Source organism: Heterodontus francisci, chromosome 10, assembly GCF_036365525.1.
Source record: "Heterodontus francisci isolate sHetFra1 chromosome 10, sHetFra1.hap1, whole genome shotgun sequence".
Classification (NCBI taxonomy): domain Eukaryota; kingdom Metazoa; phylum Chordata; class Chondrichthyes; order Heterodontiformes; family Heterodontidae; genus Heterodontus; species Heterodontus francisci.
Genome location: NC_090380.1, coordinates 89,538,178 through 89,552,262, shown reverse-complemented (window position 1 = coordinate 89,552,262; position 14,085 = coordinate 89,538,178). Strand labels below are relative to the sequence as shown.

At 38.9% G+C, this 14,085-nt stretch overlaps 2 protein-coding genes across 9 annotated transcripts in view; one reads left to right on the top strand and one right to left on the bottom strand.

Moving 5' to 3' along the window:
• cmss1 (cms1 ribosomal small subunit homolog) overlaps positions 1-14,085 on the top strand; it is a 346,949-nt gene that overhangs the window by 62,401 nt on the left and 270,463 nt on the right. The gene's annotated exons all lie outside the window — the stretch shown is intronic.
• filip1l (filamin A interacting protein 1-like) overlaps positions 1-14,085 on the bottom strand; it is a 175,180-nt gene that overhangs the window by 46,957 nt on the left and 114,138 nt on the right. Inside the window, exon 1 of one of the 5 annotated variants that reach the window (XM_068041008.1) lies at positions 13,767-13,873. The exons of the other annotated variants lie outside the window; for them this stretch is intronic. The gene's annotated coding sequence lies outside the window, so the exon portion shown is untranslated. Of the gene's footprint in view, positions 1-13,766; positions 13,874-14,085 lie in introns of those variants that run through there. 5 annotated transcript variants of the gene reach the window in all.

Below are 14,085 nucleotides of genomic sequence, written 5' to 3'. Positions count from 1 at the left end.
TACCCTTTCCTATCCTGAGTGGTGTGAAACAGGGCTGTGTTCTCGCACCCACACTTTTTGGGATTTTCTTCTCCCTGCTGCTTTCACATGCGTTCAAATCCTCTGAAGAAGGAATTTTCCTCCACACAAGATCAGGGGGCAGGTTGTTCAACCTTGCCCGTCTAAGAGCGAAGTCCAAAGTACGGAAAGTCCTCATCAGAGAACTCCTCTTTGCTGACGATGCTGCTTTAACATCTCACACTGAAGAATGCCTGCAGAGTCTCATCGACAGGTTTGCGTCTGCCTGCAATGAATTTGGCCTAACCATCAGCCTCAAGAAAATGAACATCATGGGGCAGGATGTCAGAAATGCTCCATCCATCAATATTGGCGACCACGCTCTGGAAGTGGTTCAAGAGTTCACCTACCTAGGCTCAACTATCACCAGTAACCTGTCTCTAGATGCAGAAATCAACAAGCGCATGGGTAAGGCTTCCACTGCTATGTCCAGACTGGCCAAGAGAGTGTGGGAAAATGGCGCACTGACACGGAACACAAAAGTCCGAGTGTATCAGGCCTGTGTCCTCAGTACCTTGCTCTACGGCAGCGAGGCCTGGACCCGGGTTCCAGGGACCCGGGTTCGATTCCGGGTACTGCCTGTGTGGAGTTTGCAAGTTCTCCCTGTGTCTGCGTGGGTTTTCTCCGGGTGCTCCGGTTTCCTCCCACAAGCCAAAAGACTTGCATGTTGATAGGTAAATTGGCTGTTATAAATTGTCACTAATATAGGTAGGTGGTAGGGAAACATAGGGACAGGTGGGGATATTTGGTAGGAATATGGGATTAGTGCAGGATTAGTATAAATGGGTGGTTGATGTTCGGCACAGACTCGGTGGGCCGAAGGGCCTGTTTCAGTGCTGTATCTCTAATCTAATCTAATCTAAACGTATGCCAGCCAAGAGCGACGTCTCAATTCATTCCATCTTCGCTGCCTTCGGAGAATACTTGGCATCAGGTGGCAGGACTATATCTCCAACACAGAAGTCCTTGAAGCGGCCAACACCCCCAGCTTATACACACTACTGAGTCAGCGGCGCTTGAGATGGCTTGGCCATGTGAGCCGCATGGAAGATGGCAGGATCCCCAAAGACACATTGTACAGCGAGCTCGCCACTGGTATCAGACCCACCGGCCGTCCATGTCTCCGTTATAAAGACGTCTGCAAACGTGACATGAAATCGTGTGACATTGATCACAAGTCGTGGGAGTCAGTTGCCAGCATTCGCCAGAGCTGGCGGGCAGCCATAAAGACAGGGCTAAATTGTGGCGAGTCGAAGAGACTTAGTAGTTGGCAGGAAAAAAGACAGAGGCGCAAGGGGAGAGCCAACTGTGCAACAGCCCCAACAAACAAATTTCTCTGCAGCACCTGTGGAAGAGCCTGTCACTCCAGAATTGGCCTTTATAGCCACTCCAGGCGCTGCTTCACAAACCACTGACCACCTCCAGGCGCGTATCCATTGTCTCTCGAGATAAGGAGGCCCAAAAGAACATGCGATCTTGAGGGCCTGCTGCATTATTCTGTGCGGCGGCTGGCACTCCCACGCCTTCAAATCCCCGTCCGGAGGATTGCGGCGCCACACTAGTGGGGAGGGGGTAGGAGGTAACATTTTCAGTGTGGACGGCAGGGGACGGGGTCAAATAAATGTAATGGGGGTAGGGGATGGTGGGAAGGGTTGACCTATAAACTTTGTGCAGTTTGTGGTAGGGAAGGGCAGATGTAAAAGGTAAGTGTTTTGACGGGGGGAAAGGGAAAACAGTTACAGTAATTGTTATGGGCGGATGGGAAAGCGACCTTATAAATTTATTTAATTTTCGGGGAGGTTACTTCTTTAAATATTTAAATGTGCCAGCAGAGCTGGCTGCTCTTTAAAAAATGGCGCCAGTGCCTACGCACAGGCAGCTCATGCAGTTGTCGGTGACGGACAGCCCGCCCCTTCCATGTGATTGGTGGGGGGGGGGTGGGCCCCCCGGCCATTTAAGTGAGCTGCCGTACGGGAAATTGCAGCAGCTCTTTGGCGTGCGGCCCTCCCCACCGAGAAGTTATTAAAGTCCATCCCTTTTGTAGCTAAATTCCTTCATCCCTGGAATAATTCTGGTAAATGTCCTCTGCACCCTCTCAAGGATCTTCACATTTTCCTAAAGTGTGGTGACCAGAACTGCAATACTCTAGTTATGGCCAAACCAGAGCTTTAGAAAGCTTCCCTGCTTTTGTACTCATTCCTCTATTTATGAAGCCCAAGATCTCATATGCTTTGCTAACTACTTTCTGAATATGTCCTGCCACCTTCAAAGATTTATGCACATGAAGTACGAGGTCCTTCTGACCTTGTATGCTCTTTAGTTTTATTAAGTATATATATATGAACTGATGTTAATTCTGATTGGCTGGAAATGTGACATATTTGAGAATTGAATATGACAAAATGAAATCAGGTGGAATCAAACATAATTTCTATGTTTAATTGTTGAAAATGGTGTCATACTGAGCAGCTATTGCTCAGTATGTTGTTTCTCTGCTGAGAGCATTTTATCTGCATTGCCCTCAGCTTCAGTAGATATTTGTGGCAACTTAAGAACGTGGACAATACTGTGATCCCTTACTTTACTCATGAACTTTATATGTTCCTGACATCCCTGTATTTTGTTACTTGTTTAAAAAGAAGTTTGTTAAATGATACACTTCCGTTTCATTGTTGATCTTCAGAGAAGTTGGCCGTAATACACGGGAGTAATGATTTTACAGTTAGTAAAAATGTTATAGGAGAGTTATTCCCTATCAATTGGATGGTGAGAGGAAAATAAATAATTGCTATTCCTTTTAAGCAGGAATTTTACTTACCTCTATTTATGTAAAACCATTTTCTGATTCAGTTTTCTTTAGGGTTATGGAGGTGAAAATTCCATTTTTGTGGAGTGTACACTTCAGTTAAATGTTCATGGTATGTTTGAAAGAAAATTGAGGATTGTAGTATTAAATTCCAATGTGATGCAGAAACATTGTAGGTATCAAATAGTTAACTATTTCATTCAAGGGTCTTATTAGAAATATGAAATGTACAGGACAATCTGTCTGCCTGGATCCAAAGATTGAAAGTTACCAAATATTCCTCGCTCTCTCGTACTTCTCAGTTACTTTCTCTGCTAATTATCTCTCCAGTTCCCCTCTTGAATTTGCTGACACTATTCAATTCCGCTGGGCTGTTTGTTCCAAACATGTACCATCCTCCTATGCAAAGTAGTTTAAATCTGAACAATATGTTTACCTTCTTTGTTCTAACATTCTGTCTCTGCCCTCCTCTTGTAGATTTTGTGTTTTTAGTGAGCATATTATGAAATCCAATCGATCTTAATTTCTTAGAATCTTAAACACATTTATGAAACCTTTAAGCCTTTTCTCTTAAGAGTAAAAATTCCTAGTTTCTGTAGCTTCTCCTTTTGTCACTGATGCCTAATCCAACTATCAATTTAGTTAACCCTTGGCTGTACTCTCTCCAATGCTATGATGTCCCCTCTTTAGTACTCCAGGTATGGCCCGACCTGTGTTTTGCCCAAATTGATTATCACTACACGAGACTTTTGTAGCTATACATCTGATAGTTTTGTGTACGTTTCATACACTGCATGGTTTCAATGCTGTTCAAACGTACCTCCAGATCCCCCTCTATTTTGTGTCCTGCAGACTAAAACAATTTAACTAGTATTCCCACTGCTTATTGCCCTTAACAACCTTGTCATTTTGCATATCTCCACACTGGACAACATCAACACGTCAGCTCAGCTTCCTGCCTCTCCTTTCAAATTGTTTCTAACTGATCTTATCCAAATCACTCTGTATTTGGAGCACTTGTTCTGTTGTTTGCAATCCTCAGTTTCATCAGCAAATTTATACAGTCTTATTTATGTCTCCACTTGAAAAATCATTTAAACAGCTGTAGTGAACGTTCTTGAAGCACCTTCCATTGCAATCCAGCACCATGTACAACTCTCCTTTTGTTTCCTCTACTAATCCCATCTCTTAGTAATTTATTATTATTCAGTTAGGAATACTTTTCTGATTTCAATTAGTATTTTTTGAAAATAGATGGATCTTAAATATACATTATCCAAGAACTTCTGTTTATAAAATGACTCTCTAATGAGAGAAAAACATGCTTCTAAAAGGTCATAAGGTCATAGGAACTAGGAGCAGGAGTGGGGAATTCAGACCCTTGAGCCTGCTCCGCCATTCAATACGGTCATGGCTGTTCTTATCTCGGCCTCAACTCCACTTTCCTCCCCGTTCTCCATAACCCTTCAACCCTTTACTAATTAAAAATCTGTCTATGTCTTCCGTAAATTTACTCAATGTTCTGGCATCTACCGCACTTTGGGGTAGTGAATTTCACAGACTCACGACCCTTTGAGAGAAGTAATTTCTCCTCATCTCTGTTTTAAATCTGCTACCCCTTATCCTAAAACTGTGACCTCTCGTTCTAGATTGCCCCACAAGAGGAAACATCCTTTCTACGTCTACTTTGTCAGTCCCCTTAATTATCTTATATACCTCAGTTAGATCTCCTCTCATTCTTCTAAACTCTAGAGAGTAAAGGCCTAAACTCCTCAATCTCTCTTCATAAGACAAACCCCTCATCCCTGGAATCAATCTAGTGAACCTGCTCTGAACTGCCTCCAATGCAACTACATCCCTCCTCAAGTAAGGGGACCAAAACTGTACGCAATACTCCAGGTGCGCTCTCACTAATGTTTTGTACAGTTGCAGCAACACTTCCCTGCTTTTATATTCTATTCCTTTAACCATAAATGCCAAAATTCCATTTGCCTTCCTTATTACCTGCTGTACCTGCATACTAGCTTTCTGTGATTCATGCATGAGGAAACCCAGATCCCTCTGCACCGAAGCACTCTGAAGTTTCTCTCCATTTAGATAATAATTTGCCTTTCTATTCTGACCAAAGTGGATAACCTCACTTATCCACGTTAAACTCCATCTGCCAAATTTTGGCCCATTCACCTAACCTATCCATATCCATTTGTAAATTTCTAATTTCTTTATTGAAACTTACTATCCCGCCTATTTTAGTGTCATCTGCAAATTTGGCTATAGTTAGTACCTTCTAACCCTGCATCCAGGTCATTAATATATATTGTAAATAGTTGGGGTCCAAGGACCGAACCCTGTGACACCCCACTAGTTGCATCTTGCCAACCAGAAAAGGACCCATTTATCCCGACTCTCTGTTTTCTGTTGGGTAGCCAATCCTCTATCCAAGCTAATAAATTGCCCCTAACCCCATGTGATCTTACCTTGTGTATTAACTTTTTGTGTGGCACCTTATCAAATGCCTTCTGGAAGTCCAGATATACTACATCTACAGGATTCCCATTATCCACTTTGCTTGCTGCAGCTTTGAAGAACTCTAGCAAATTAGTCAAACACAATTTATCCTTCATAGAACCATGCTGACTCTGATGGATTGTGTTTTCACTTTCTAAATGTCCTGTTATTACTTCCTTACTAATGGATTCTAACAATTTCCCAACGACAGATGTTAAACTAACTGGTCTGTAGTTTCCTACTTTCTGCCTCCCTCCCTTTTTGAATAAGGGTGTTATATTAGCTTTTTTTCCAATCCACTGGAACCTTTCCCGCATCCAGGAATATTGGAATATTATAACCAATAGGTCCACTATCTCTGCTGCCACTTCCTTTATGACTCTAGGATGTAGGCCATCAGGCCCTGGGGACTTGTCTGCCTTCAATCCCAATAGTTTGCTCAGTACTTTTTCCCTAGTGATGATGATTTTTCTAAGTTCCTCTCTTTCTATAACCTCTGCATTTCCTGTTACTATTGGGATGGTACTAGTGTCCTTCACCGTGAAAACTGAGGCAAAATACTGATTTAGTGTCTCCGCCATTTCTGTGTTCCCCTCTGTTAACTCCCCAGTCTCATCCTCCAAAGGACCAACATTCACTTTAGCTACTCTCTTACCTTTTATATACTTATAGAAGCTTTTGCCAAAAGTACTAAAAGCAACTGACCTTGAAAATTGCAAGCTGAAATTAGTGGCAATTGTTTACATATGTATCACAGAATCACACAATCTTATAGCAGAAAATGAGGCCATTCGACCCATTGTACCTATGCAGACTCTCTGAAAGAGAGTCCCACTCCCCTGCTTTTTCCCCATAACCATTCAGATTTTCCGCTTGAAGTGGATATTCCCTTTTGAAAGTTACTATTGAATCTGCTTTCACCACAGTTTCAAGCTGTGTTTAAAAAAAAAAATTACCTCTCTCTCTCTTTTGCCAGTTACCTTGAATCTGAGCCCTCTGGTTATTGACCCTCCTTACAGTGGAAATAGCTTCCCCTATGCAATTCTTCTTGATTTTGCACACCCTTAACCTTCTCTGTTCTATAGAGAACAATCTCAGCTTCCCTAGTCTTTCCACATAACTAAAGTCCCTCTTTAGTGCATCCTCTCCAAAGCCTTGACATCCTTCCTAAAGCATCCAGAATTGAACAACAGACTCATCTGAGGCCTAAACCAGCGAATTATTAAGGTTTAGCATAACTTCCTTGTTTTTCTATCTATGCCTCTAAGAAGGAAAAATAAAACTCTTGAGTCTAAAAGTAAGCAATCAGAATTTGGCAAGCCCACTTCTTAGGAAACACACAGCCTTCTTATCTTGTCGGTAATAGCTGAATCATGATCACTGGCTAGTTTTCACAACTCAAGAGAAAGGTTGTGTCCTTTCCATATTTTGTGGTGAGTGTTATAAAAATAGTGCACAGAAGGTTGCAATTTACTTCAGACATTCCTTATATTAAAATGGACCGGAACTTTAAGGGGCCAAAAAATCCAGATGAGTTTGCTAGAAGATACACATTAGACTGAATTATGAGGACTAAAATTGAAATCTTTTAAATTAGGTATTTTCTTGCTTATATTTACAATTGTAAACTTTATGCACAAACTTGAAAATAAATTAGCTGAATTTAAGAGAAAACATTAGAAAAAAAGTGACCTGGCTACAATAACAAATGGTTTAGATTTTATTTTTGAGAAGTGATCATTAGGCAGAACACAGGATACTTTTGACTTTGTTATCATGGAGCTTAAAAAAACATATTGTCCAGTCCAAACGACAGCAAATATTTTGATGAGTAGCTGCAAAAACTCCTTGTTTTTCCCTTGGGAATGTTTAGGACGTCACAGTCACAGCATACGTTTTGAACAGTTGCCTGTATTCTGTCTCTAAATGAGATGCCCAATTTTAACTTGGAGCAAGAGTCATGTGGGCAGGGACCAAGGCAGATGGCAAATTGTTCCAACATTGCCAGTGTAAGATCCAGGAGATTTTAACTCTCAGTCTTCATCTTCGTAGTTAGTCTCCCACCCGAAACTGATGCGAAATAGCAGTTGTCCAGTGGTCTGGAGCGGAATGTCGAGCAGCAGAAGGCAGCTGCTGGGATTGAAGGAATTGTCCTTGGCACTCATTTTGAAGAGTCTCAGAGTCGCAGGAGGAGTGAATCACAGTACTGGTGGAGTTTGGAGGAGCGCTCCTGCTCCTGGCCCCATAAGGAAAGTTTAAAAAAAAAAGAAAAACCATTTCAGTCCCTGGCTTCTCTTCCTGCTAGGTTTTCTGGTTGGGATGTCACAGTGGCTACCCTGTGCAGGCCTCCTGTTTAAAAATTGCACGCGGGCCCTGGTGACTCTTTTTGGAGACCAATCTGCAAACTTATTAAATGGCCTTGCTTTCTTCTGGCGGGTGTCCCTCTCGCCTATTCAAGGGCAGGTTAAGATTGGAACCCATGAGAAGCCAGCAGGGCATTGGTAGGTAAGTCCCATGAGTGATTTGTAACTGCCCGCCAACGCAGTCTGTCTCTGCTCGGCAGTTAGGTTTAAAATCAGCCCGAGTGGGTTGTGGACAGTCAAGACTTCAACAAATATCTACTTTTTTATTTCCTAAATTTGCATCTGTTCCATAAGGATTGTATTTGTCCTAGAATTTTGTCCTAAAAAATGCAGTCTACATAATGCTTATTCAACTTTAATGCAGATTTTTAGGACTTATACTTTGTAGTTTGTAAACTTGTCTGATCGATTGAGGATCTAAAAACTAAACCTCAGTAGACTGACATCGGTAAGTGCAACAATTTCTGAACTTTTCCAATGATAAACTTCAACAGTAGGTGGACAAATGTTATATTAAGCCGCCTTGTTTCAATCATTTCCTTGATGAATGCTTTGTGACATCAAATAGACTAAAACTAATGCATTTATCTGTACCATAACTGCATTTTCTTCAGCAAGCACAAATATAGTAGAAGGAGAAAATATAACTACTAGTATTTGTTATAACTTCCTGAGAATGATAAGTAACTTTGGAAGTGCTGGATGCATTTTTAGTGTTCTTGTACAAAATTAGAAGAGAAAAACCTACTGTCAGAAGAATGTTCCCAGTGAATGGAGTCATTGCAGCTGATTGGCTGTAAGTGATGTCATGCTTTCAGTAGATGGTTGTAGCCTGGTTCACATTACAGTTATTTTACCAACGTTCTGGGGTCAATTAGCAATTTAACCTCAGAACATTGGGGAAGAAGTTTCCAAAGTGAACAGGGCTTTTACAGAGTATGATAGGGGAGGAAAATAAGCGTAATGTGAATGAGAGATCTGTGAGAAAACACAAATTTGGTTCTTAATATAATGTAACATGTTAAAAGCAGGGAAATGTTACTTCAACAAAACCTGGGTGATTTTGCCTGACGTTGGAATTTGCAAGTTGAATATTGTAATGGTAGACAGAATCTGAGGTTTTCCTTACTGATTTTCCTGACTTTGTGCCGGGGTTAAATTGTAATGTAAATAAGGCACATGTGCTGTTTCTCTCTTGCTAGATCACTGATATTTGATGTATCCCCAAATTAATACTGTAATGATTTAGTCGAAGAGGTAATGGGCTGACTTTCCAACCAGATGATTGCAGTTTTAAACCCCACGGCTGCTTATGTGTTTTGATTTTGTCTTATGCAGTTTGGAACAGTTATGTCTTCATGATCAGACTGCTAAAGTTGTTGATTCTGAAGCCCACAACCTAAATAGGAAGAAAATCGTGCACTTGGTTTGTCTTATCTCATTGAAAAGTACAAACTCCTTTTAAACATCAAGATGGTCATCAAGAAATTTCTGATAAAGGACAACATTGCCTTCCTATTTATAAGTTTGTTTGGAGATTAGTTTATTATTTCAGTATTCCACCCCCTCCCTCCTTAAAACCAGTAGTGCATTTTATTTTAAACAGTTGAATGTGTAAATCATTGCTGAAACCATGATTTTAATGATGTGAGCTGCATTATATGAGGAAAATGTATGATGCAGCTTTGAAATACAGTAATAGGCGAGAAAACATTATCTGTTAGTCTTAAACTTTGTTTTGTTTTAGTTGATTACAACTATAGTTTTCTATATATGCATATATTTCCCATTTGTTCCTCCTTTTTCTGATGGCTGTTTTTCCTGTCTTTTAAGTGTGATAATAGCCTTGATAATTCATGAAATGTTGTGTGAGTAATGTCAGGAAGGTATAGCAATATTAGAAAACACGTGCACCATCTAAGGCTGCTTTTTTGTGATCTAAGCAACTCAAATGGCCCACAATAAGACAACACTAGGCTTTAGAAATCCAGGCAATTGGATTTTTTAGCTAGTATTTGTTATGTTGAAAGTCCCTGAAAATGAATAATTGCACACTGAAGAACTGGACAATCTGGCTCAAATACCATTAAGTAGTCCTACTGGTTGGAAGATATTTATAGGGAAATAATCATAAAAGAATGATGTAAGGAAAATTGTGTGTCTGATACTGGAATTCAAAAGCTTCATTATGGTAGCCTTAATTTAAGCTACTAGTTGCTTGCTGTAGTTCACAAGACACTTTTCAGCAAATGAAACATATGAACATACGAATTAGGAGCAGGAGTAGTCCACTCGACCCCTCGAGCTTGCTCCGCCATTCAAAAAGTTCATGGCTGAACTGATTACTCCACATTCCCGCCTACTCCCGATAACCTTCCACCCCCTTGCTTATCAAGAATCTAGTTACCTCTGCCTTAAAAATATTCAAAGACTCTGCTTCCACTGCCTTTTGAGGAAGAGAATTCCAAAGACTCACGACCCTCAGAGAAAAAATTTCTCCTCATCTCTGTCTTAAATGGGCGACACTTTATTTTTAAACAGTGACCCCTAGTTCGAGATTCTCCCACAAGGGGGAACATCCTTTCCACATCCACCCTGTCAAGACCCCTCAGGATCTTATATGTTTCAATCAAGTTCAATCAAGTTTCAATAAACATGTTTGTCCAAATTGAGAACCATTGGCCACTTAGTGTATACTGTTTATTTTTTAAAATGAACAGTTTCATAAATAACAGTGGATGTTGATATACATTTTAGATTAATTAAATTGTTACTTTCCTGTAGTCCAAAAGTTTTGATGTCATTTGTTTATATTTCATGCTTTATTGTGCAAACGTGAAAGGGTGGTGTCATTTAACTTAGATGAATTGATAAATCAAATGAGATACTAATGTCCTTACAGCTACCATGACTTACATGTAATATAGATCTTTTGGGATTTAAGCTGCTGTGAGACAGAATGTGAAATGTTGATGCATCTTGTGTTAGACAGTATTCCTTTTGATCTGAAAGTGGTATGTCTGCATAGTCTACTACATGGATTAATAGGGTTTGGTTTAATATTTTGATCACTGAATTTTCTTTGCAGGTTTTGTCGTTTTCTTTTTTTATCAGCAGGAATGATTGTTTTTTTGGCATTGCTGAGCCAGATGTTTATAATTAGAGGAATAGCCGCCTTTGAAAAACATGAAGCTTTTTGTTAGAATTTTAGTATAAAACTGTCATTATAATTAATGCTTATGAAGATTGAAGTTAGCATAACTGAGCTACCTTGTGACTTTTTGCAAATGCAAAGAAGGCTTTATTGGATTTGCAAATGGCTTAGGACATTTAGTTTAACATATTATGGATGGACTTGGTTATTTAAAGTTACCAAAACTGTGAGGGCGTAGTCTTTTAGTATACATGCATTATTCCTTGTACCAACAGCATAAATATTTTCTTAACTGTGCTAATTCTGTGAACGACTTCGTGCTTGGTGAATGTCTAGATGAGACTTGGAAAGAAGCACATAAAAGAACAATTTTTTTTAAAGAAAACTTTAGCACACACCTTTAATGGAGTAACCTGTGTCTGCCTGTCTATAAGTAACTCTGCTGATTTTCGTGGGACTTGCAAGTATGTATTGATGCAAGAACAAGATCTAATAAAACATGTGGATTCATTTGATGCATGTATACAGCCAAAATGTTAAAAGAAAATCTAAACCTGGTCTACACTCTTAATAATCTACTGTCCACATGTAATGTACTTACTAAGATCACAAAGAGAATGATAATAGCTTTTAGTATAACTGCACGGTAAATAACTTTAATTTACTTTTCATTATTAAAATATACTTATTCCACATTTCTCAGCTGCCCTTTTCCAGTTGTACTTTATTGTAGTTTTGTGAATTCAATAAATGTTTTTACTATTGGAACTCTATGCACAGGACCTATAGTTTTGGTTTTCTCTTGGCTGGACACTTGATAAATATGCTTTAAATGAGCCTAATTGTCCCCACCCCATTCCAGTTCAAATTCAGTAAGTTTTTGAGTTTTTTTCTAAAGATTTTTAAAGCTACTGACGCCTTGTCTTGAAGTTTGTAATATTTCTTACCACAGTGATTGGGGAAAAAATTGTAACTTTAAAAATGCTCTTGTAGGAATTTCATTGTGTCAAAATTACCATCTTGAAGACTCAATTAAATGTGCACTGGTTCGGGTACTGTTGCTACATAGAATGGGACCAGTGCCTAGAGGAAGTAGAGCGCCTCAGGTACATGTCTGCTAAAAGACTACTTTGAGTTTCGGCTAGAGACTTTAATGTTATTTACATCTTACAATATCTTCGCAGATGTGTATTTAATTAAAATAAAGTATGAAATCAGGCCACACATGTAGATTCTGTTACTGACCTTTCCTGATTAATTTATTTCACATGCTGATAATGGAGTTTCTTAAGGATTAAGCACATAGTAGCTTTATTATGTACTGTTCCGTGGTGTTGTTAGAATCATTTTCAGCTGCTAGTTTTACTATTTTATCCCAACTGTCCCTCCCCTTCGACTTTTGGAATTTCTTGCTGCATAATTTTTTCCATTTTTGTGCAAAGTATGGATCAGCACCAGAAGATGGAAAATTGTTAACTTAGTCACTAGAATTAAACCACGGACAAAGTAATGTTCTCAGTAAACAGTTGAAACGTATAGTTTTAAAAATGTGCAGTGAAAATGTTTTGAAAACCACATTGCCTTTACAAGAAGTGATTCGGATTTCTATTTCATTATCCTATTTAGTTTAGCACATTTCTATTTCTAAAGCCAGGTGACACTATAGAAGCTACATTCTTCTGTTAGTGTAGCCTTTGAAAGTACTGTATCAAAATAACTATAAAAGTATTTTTTACTCCTATGAATTTGTGCTACAATACTTCTATTGTATGTGTAAGATTATTTTTCCAAAATGTACAGCAATCAGGAGAAAAAATTCAAATTTGTGCTGCCAAGGCACTATATAGATTAAAATTCAAAACAGGACATATGAAATGTGAGATTTCTTGACATATTTCCCAGGCTAATGAGCATGATATTTAAAAGATATACTTTTAATGCGTATGTATGTGCATTGCAGGAAAGAAATGCATTTTAACTCTTAGTTTAACACAGTTTTGTTGAACAAAACTGTATGAAATAAATTGCTGTTTGTTGAAAGAATTATGGAACATATCTGTGTTATAAGAATCATTCCAGAATCTATCTATTGTAAAAAGCATTATGGAACATATCTAACATTCTTTAATTAAGAACATATGTAAGAGGAGCTGCGACAAAATATTCTGTGTGATAGTGGAACACTAACCTTAAGAGTTAATATGTCATTTTTAGCTGATTAGACCATATGACACACTGTCATGATGGTAATGTACAGGATCCGGCATGTTTTCTGAAATTAATATACTTTATATGATGCAAGGTTTCGCGCTCAATAACTCATCATATTTCATTTAAAGATGTGTTTAATGCAGCGTACTCAAAGGTATATTACAAAAGTGCTATCACTTTACACACTATACTAAAAATTTTGCTGCTAATAACACACTGTACTAAAATATGTCAAGAACTCCTGAGTATTCACAGGTGAAAATTTGACCAGCACATTACTGATCAATTAACATATAAACAGAAAACAAATGACTTCCACAAGTAGTTAACATTCACAACATTCTCTAGTGAGTACTGGCAGTTTGCATGCTTTTGAAAAGCAGTTTAATGTACAACTTCATTACTAAAATTATTTACAAGTCAGTTAGTTAAATGTATAGTTTGGATGTTTCCCACTTCCTTGAACATATAATCTCACCCCTGCTACAATCATAGCCCCGCCCCCTGCCAAAATTATTTTCTTTTCACAAGCTATGTTGGTTTAATCAGGTTTTGACTAGAACAAAACAGATTTTTGGAAGCTGTAATTCTGTTTTAGTCGAAGAATAAATTTTAAAGAATCATTGAGAATAGAAGTTTACCACTCATAACATTGTTTCTCCCCTACCTGAAGACTGCAGTTTGTGAAGTTCCATTGCTTGTTTGTGGGAATAAGAGCACTGAGGGAATATGATGATGCGATTCAGCCTTCCACTCATCAGCGATGTGAACATTCCAACAGTAACACTAAACAATGAGAGATGTGCTCTTTGCATCCTCTAGCCAATGGTCCATTACGTCAGATCATTGCCATATATGGTTCTCTGTTGTGCAGACCTGGAGTGTCTGACTGCAGCTCTCTGATAGCCAGAACTAGGAAGCTTATTACTGCACTTTGGCTCCAGCTGACGTTCAAGACCCTGTGAAATAATGTGTTTGTCTACTCC